Source organism: Oncorhynchus clarkii, chromosome 16 (genome assembly GCF_045791955.1).
Source record: "Oncorhynchus clarkii lewisi isolate Uvic-CL-2024 chromosome 16, UVic_Ocla_1.0, whole genome shotgun sequence".
NCBI lineage: Eukaryota > Metazoa > Chordata > Actinopteri > Salmoniformes > Salmonidae > Oncorhynchus > Oncorhynchus clarkii.
In genome coordinates, this window is record NC_092162.1 from 23,699,975 (window position 1) to 23,707,795 (window position 7,821).

The following is a 7,821-nucleotide window of genomic DNA, read 5'->3' on the forward strand; positions in this document are numbered from 1 at the left end:
CTCCAATTTGCATACCGCCCAAACAGATCCACAGATGATACAATCTCTATTGCACTCCACACTGCCCTTTACAACCTGGACAAAAGGAACACCTATGTGAGAATGCTATTCATTGACTACAGCTCAGTCCCTCCTGTATTCCCTGTTCACCCACGACTCCAACACAATCATTAAGTTTGCAGACGACACAACAGTGGTAGGCCTGATCACCAACAACGACGAGACAGCCTATGGGGAGGAGGGCAGGGACCTAGCCAGGTGGTGGCAGAATAACAACCTATCCCTCAACGTAACCAAGACTAAGCAGATGATTGTGGACTACAGGAAAAAGAGGACCGAGCACGCCCCCATTCTCATCGACAGGGCTGTAGTGGAGCAGGTTGAGCGCTTCAGGTTCCTTGGTGTCCTCATCATCAACAAACTAGAATGGTCCAAACACACCAAGACAGATGTGAAGAGGGCACGACAAAGCCTATTCCCCCTCAGGGAACTAAAAATATTTGGTATGGGTCCTGAGATCCTCAAAAGGTTCTACAGCTGCAACATCGAGATCATCCTGACTTGTTGCGTCACTGCCTGGTACGGCAATTGCTCAGCCTCCGACCGCAAGGCACTACAGAGGGTAGTGCGTACGGCCCAGTACATCACTGGGGTTAAACTGCCTGCCATCCAGGGCCTCTACACCAGGTGGTGTCAGAGGAAGGAACTAAAAATTGTCAAAGACCACAGCCACCCAAGTCATAGACTGTCTCTCTACTACCGCATGGCAAACGTTACCGGAGTGCCAAGTCTAGGACAAAAATACAGTTTTTACCCACAAGCCATAAGACTCCTGAACAGGTAATCAAATGGCTACCCCCAACCCCTCTTTTACGCTGCTGCTACTCTCTGTTTATCATATATGCATGGTCATTCATGTACACATGTACATACTATCTCAATTGGCCAGAACAACCAGTGCTCCCGCACATTGTCTAAGCGGGCTATCTGCATTGTGTCCCGCCACCCGCCAACCCCTCTTTACGCTACTGCTACTCTCTGTTCATCATATATGCATAGTCACTTTAACCATATCTACATGCACATACTATCTCAATCAGCATGACTAACCAGTGTCTGTATGTAGCCTCGCTACTGTATATAGCCTCGCTACTGTTTTTCACTGTCTTTTTACTGTTGTTTTTATTTCTTTACTTACTTATTGTTCGCCTAATACCTTTTTTGCACTATTGTTTAGAGCCAGCCTGTAAGTAAGCACTTCACTGTAAGGTGAATAAACTTTGATTTGATTTGATCTTTATCAAGGGTAACTGTTACGGTGAGTGAATGAGGACCCAAAAGCGAACTAACTTAAACAGAGCTTCTTTAATAACCAAACATAGGTAGGCTCAGATAGACCGGCAGATTCCGACAGGACAGGACAAGGTTACAGCAAACATGACGATAGTCTGGCTCAGGCATGAAACACAACAAACAAGAATCCGACAAGGACAGGAGCAGGAACAGAGAGAGATATAGGGACCTAATCAGAGGGAAAAAGGGAACAGGTGGGAAAAGGGGTGACGAGGTGGTTAGGAGGAGACAAGGCACAGCTGGGGGAAAGAGGAGGAGAAAAGGTAACCTAACAACGACCAGCAGAGGGAGACAGGATGAAGGGAAAGGACAGAGACAAGACACAACATGACAGTACATGACAGTACCCCCCCACTCACCGAGCGCCTCCTGGCGCACTCGAGGAGGAAACCTGGCGGCAACGGAGGAAATCCTCGATCAGCGCACGGTCCAGCACGTCCCGAGAGGGAACCCAACTCCTCTCCTCAGGACCGTACCCCTCCCAATCTACGAGGTACTGGTGACCACGGCCCCGAGGACGCATGTCCAAAATCCTGCGGACCCTGTAGATGGGTGCGCCCTCGACAAGGATGGGGGGGGGGGGGGGGGGGGGGGGGGGGAAGACGAGCGGGGGCGCGAAGAACGGGCTTAATACAAGAGACATGGAAGACCGGGTGGACGCGACGAAGGTATCGCGGAAGAAGAAGTCGAACTGCGATAGGATTAATGACCCGAGAAATACGGAACGGACCAATGAACCGCGGGGTCAACTTGCGAGAAGCCGTCTTAAGAGGAAGGTTCTGAGTGGAGAGCCAAACTCTCTGACCGCGACAATATCTAGGACTCTTAGTTCTACGCTTATTAGCAGCCCTCACAGTCTGCGTCCTATAACGGCAAAGTGCAGACCTGACCCTCTTCCAGGTGCGCTCGCAACGTTGGACAAAAGCCTGAGCGGAGGGGACGCTGGACTCGGCGAACTGAGATGAGAACAGCGGAGGCTGGTACCCGAGGCTACTCTGAAAAGGAGATAGCCCGGTCGCAGACGAAGGAAGCGAGTTGTGGGCGTATTCTGCCCAGGGGAGCTGTTCTGACCAAGACGCAGGGTTACGAAAAGAAAGACTGCGTAAGATGCGACCAATAGTCTGATTGGCCCGTTCTGCTTGACCGTTAGACTGGGGGTGAAAGCCGGAAGAGAGACTGACGGAAGCCCCAATCAAACGGCAAAACTCCCTCCAAAATTGAGACGTGAATTGCGGACCTCTGTCCGAAACGACGTCTGACGGAAGGCCATGAATTCTGAAAACATTCTCGATGATGATTTGTGCCGTCTCTTTAGCAGAAGGAAGCTTAGCAAGGGGAATGAAATGAGCCGCCTTAGAGAACCTATCGACAACCGTAAGAATAACAGTCTTCCCCGCTGACGAAGGCAGTCCGGTGACAAAATCTAAGGCGATGTGAGACCACGGTCGAGAGGGAATAGGAAGCGGCCTGAGACGGCCGGCAGGAGGAGAGTTACCGGACTTAGTCTGCGCGCAGACCGAACAAGCAGCCACGAAACGACGCGTGTCATGCTCCCGGGTGGGCCACCAAAAACGCTGGCGAATGGAAGCAAGCGTACCCCGAACGCCAGGGTGGCCGGCTAACTTGGCAGAGTGAGCCCACTGAAGAACGGCCAGACGAGTAGGAACGGGAACGAAAAGAAGGTTCCTAGGACAAGCGCGCGGCGACGGAGTGTGAGTGAGCGCTTGTTTTACCTGCCTCTCAATTCCCCAGACAGTCAACCCGACAACACGCCCCTCAGGGAGAATCCCCTCGGGGTCAGTGGAGGCTACTGAAGAACTGAAGAGACGAGACAAAGCATCAGGCTTGGTGTTCTTAGAGCCCGGACGATAAGAAATCACGAACTCGAAACGAGCGAAAAACAGCGCCCAACGCGCCTGACGCGCATTAAGTCGTTTGGCAGAACGGATGTACTCAAGGTTCCTATGGTCAGTCCAAACGACAAAAGGAACGGTCGCCCCCTCCAACCACTGTCGCCATTCGCCTAGGGCTAACCGGATGGCGAGCAGTTCGCGGTTACCCACATCATAGTTACGTTCCGACGGCGACAGGCGATGAGAAAAATACGCGCATGGGTGGACCTTGTCGTCAGAGAGGGAGCGCTGAGAAAGAATGGCTCCCACGCCCACCTCTGACGCGTCAACCTCGACAACGAACTGTCTAGAGACGTCAGGTGTAACAAGGATAGGAGCGGATGTAAAACGATTCTTGAGGAGATCAAAAGCTCCCTGGGCGGAAACGGACCACTTAAAGCACGTCTTGACAGAAGTAAGGGCTGTGAGAGGAGCTGCCACCTGACCGAAATTACGGATGAAACGACGATAGAAGTTCGCGAAGCCGAGAAAGCGCTGCAGCTCGACGCGTGACTTAGGGACGGGCCAATCAATGACAGCTTGGACCTTAGCGGGATCCATCTTAATGCCTTCAGCGGAAATAACAGAACCGAGAAATGTGACGGAGGAGGCATGAAAAGTGCACTTCTCAGCCTTCACAAAAAGACAATTCTCTAAAAGGCGCTGGAGGACACGTCGAACGTGCTGAACATGAATCTGGAGTGACGGTGAAAAAATCAGGATATCGTCAAGGTAAACGAAAACAAAGATGTTCAGCATGTCTCTCAGGACATCATTGACTAATGCCTGAAAGACAGCTGGAGCGTTAGCGAGGCCGAAAGGAAGAACCCGGTATTCAAAGTGCCCTAACGGAGTGTTAAACGCCGTCTTCCACTCGTCCCCCTCCCTGATGCGCACGAGATGGTAAGCGTTACGAAGGTCCAACTTAGTGAAAAACCTGGCTCCCTGCAGGATCTCGAAGGCTGAAGACATAAGAGGAAGCGGATAACGATTCTTCACTGTTATGTCATTCAGCCCTCGATAATCTATGCAGGGGCGCAGAGACCCGTCCTTCTTCTTGACAAAAAAAACCCCCGCTCCGGCGGGAGAGGAGGAGGGGACTATGGTACCGGCGTCAAGAGCTACAGACAAATAATCTTCGAGAGCCTTACGTTCGGGAGCCGACAGAGAGTATAGTCTACCCCGGGGGGGGGTGGTTCCCGGAAGGAGATCAATACTACAATCATACGACCGGTGTGGAGGAAGAGAGGTGGCCCTGGACCGACTGAACACCGTGCGCAGATCGTGATATTCCTCCGGCACCCCTGTCAAATCACCAGGCTCCTCCTGTGAAGAAGAGACAGAGGAAACAGGAGGGATAGCAGACATTAAACATTTCACATGACAAGAGACGTTCCAGGAGAGGATAGAATTACTAGACCAATTAATGGAAGGATTATGACAAACTAGCCAGGGATGGCCCAAAACAACAGGTGTAAAAGGTGAACGAAAAATTAAAAAAGAAATGGTTTCACTATGATTACCAGAAACAGTGAGGGTTAAAGGTAGCGTCTCACGCTGAATCCTGGGGAGAGGACTACCATCCAGGGCGAACAAGGCCGTGGGCTCCTTTAACTGTCTGAGAGGAATGTCATGTTCCCGAGCCCAGGTCTCGTCCATAAAACAGCCCTCCGCCCCAGAGTCTATTAAGGCACTGCAGGAAGCTGACGAACCGGTCCAGCGTAGATGGACCGACAAGGTAGTGCAGGATCTTGAAGGAGAGACAGGAGTAGTAGCGCTCACCAGTAGCCCTCCGCTTACTGACGAGCTCTGGCCCTTTACTGGACATGAAGTGACAAAATGACCAGCGGAACCGCAATAGAGACAGAGGCGGTTGGTGATTCTCCGTTCCCTCTCCTTAGTCGAGATGCGGATACCTCCCAGCTGCATGGGCTCAGCACCCGAGCCGGCAGAGGAAGATGGTAGTGATGCGGAGAGGGGGGCGACGGAGAGCGCGAGCTCCTTTCCACGAGCTCGGTGACGAAGATCAACCCGTCGCTCAATGCGAATAGCGAGTTCAATCAAGGAATCCACGCTGGAAGGAACCTCCCGGGAGAGAATCTCATCCTTTACCTCTGCGCGGAGACCCTCCAGAAGACGAGCGAGCAAGGCCGGCTCGTTCCAGCCACTGGAGACAGCAAGAGTGCGAAACTCAATAGAGTAGTCTGTTATGGATCGATTGCCTTGACATAGGGAAGACAGGGCCCTGGAAGCCTCCTCCCCAAAAACAGATCGATCAAAAACCCGTATCATCTCCTCCTTAAAGTCCTGATACTGGTTAGTACACTCAGCCCTTGCCTCCCAGATTGCCGTGCCCCACTCACGAGCCCGTCCAATAAGGAGAGATATGACGTAGGCGACACGAGCAGTGCTCCTGGAGTAAGTGTTGGGCTGGAGAGAAAACACAATATCACACTGGGTGAGGAACGAGCGGCATTCAGTGGGCTCCCCAGAGTAACACGGCGGGTTATTGATTCTGGGCTCCGGAGATTCGAAAGCCCTGGAAGTGGCCGGTGGATCGAGGCGGAGATGGTGAACCTGTTCTGTGAGGTTGGAGACTTGGGTGGCCAGGGTCTCAACGGCATGTCGAGCAGCAGACACTTCCTGCTCGTGTCTGCCTAGCATCGCTCCCTGGATCCCGACGGCTGAGTGGAGAGGATCCGAAGTCGCTGGGTCCATTCTTGGTCGGATTCTTCTGTTACGGTGAGTGAATGAGGACCCAAAAGCGAACTAACTTAAACAGAGCTTCTTTAATAACCAAACATAGGTAGGCTCAGATAGACCGGCAGATTCCGACAGGACAGGACAAGGTTACAGCAAACATGACGATAGTCTGGCTCAGGCATGAAACACAACAAACAAGAATCCGACAAGGACAGGAGCAGGAACAGAGAGAGATATAGGGACCTAATCAGAGGGAAAAAGGGAACAGGTGGGAAAAGGGGTGACGAGGTGGTTAGGAGGAGACAAGGCACAGCTGGGGGAAAGAGGAGGAGAAAAGGTAACCTAACAACGACCAGCAGAGGGAGACAGGATGAAGGGAAAGGACAGAGACAAGACACAACATGACAGTACATGACAGTAACAATCATTTTGGACCTGATGGTATGTGATCTCTTATACTCGCACACGCATGAACACACATTCACACACAGCTATGTAATGGCTCATGTCAAATAATACAATTGTGAAAAGTACTTCTGGAAAAAGGTTTAAAAATCTCGTTGTCACCCAATTCAAAAAGCAATGAGTAGGCTCATTGAAATATACATGTCAGCAATTGATGCAGTGCTCATCAGTCAGTCAGAAGTACTATTGTATGTACTCATTGTAAGTCACTTTGGAGAAAAGTGTTGACTAAATGGCATATACACTATATATATATATATATATATATATATATACAAAAATATGTGGACACCCCTTCAAATTAGTGGATTCTGATATTTCAGCCACACCCATTGCTGACAGGTGTATAAAATCGAGCACACAGCCATGCAATCTCCATAAACAAACATTTGCAGTAGAATGGCCTTACTGAAGAGCTCAGTGACTTTCAACGTGGCACCGTCATAGTATGCTACCTTTCCAACAAGTCAGTTCGTCAAATGTCCGCCCTGCTAGAGCTGCCCCGGTCAACTGTAAGTGCTGTTATTGTGAAGTGGAAATGTCTAGGAGCAACAACGGCTCAGCCGCGAAGTGGTAGGCCACAAAAGCTCACAGAACAGGACCACCTAGTGCTGAAGAGCATAGCTCGTAAAAATCATCTGTTCTCGGTTGCGACACTCATTACCTAGTTACAAACTGCCTCTGGAAGCAACGTCAGCACGTTTGTCGGGAGCTTCATGAAATGCATTTCCATGGACGGGCAGCCACACACAAGCCTAAGATCACCATGCACAATGCCAAGCGTCTGCTGGCGTGGTGTTAAGCTCGCCGCCATTGGACTCTGGAGCAGTGGAAACTCGTTCTCTGGAGTGATGAATCACGCTTCTCCATCGGGCAGTCCGACAGACAAATCTGGATTAGGCCATTGCCAGGATGACACTACTTGCCCGAATGTACAGTTGAAGTCGGAAGTTTACATACACCTTAGCCAAACACATTTAAACTCAGTTTTTCACAATTCCTGACATTTAATCCTAGTAAAAATTCCCTGTCTTAAGTCAGTTAGGATCACCACTTACTTTAAGAATGTGAAATGTCAGAATAATAGTAGAGAGAATTATTTATTTAACTCTCTAGAGACAGCAGGAGCAGTAGAGATACTCTCAATGATCGGCTATGAAAAGCCAACTGACATTTACTCCTAAGGGGCTGACTTGTTGCATCCTCGACAACTACCGTGATTATTATTATTTAACCATGCTGGTCATTTATGAACATTTGAACATCTTGGCCATGTTCTGTTATAATCTCCACCCGGCACCGCCAGAAGAGGACTGGCCACCCCTCATAGCCTGGTTCCTCTCTAGGTTTCTTCCTAGGTTTTGGCTTTTCTAGGGAGTTTTTCCTAACCGTGCTTCTACACCTGCGT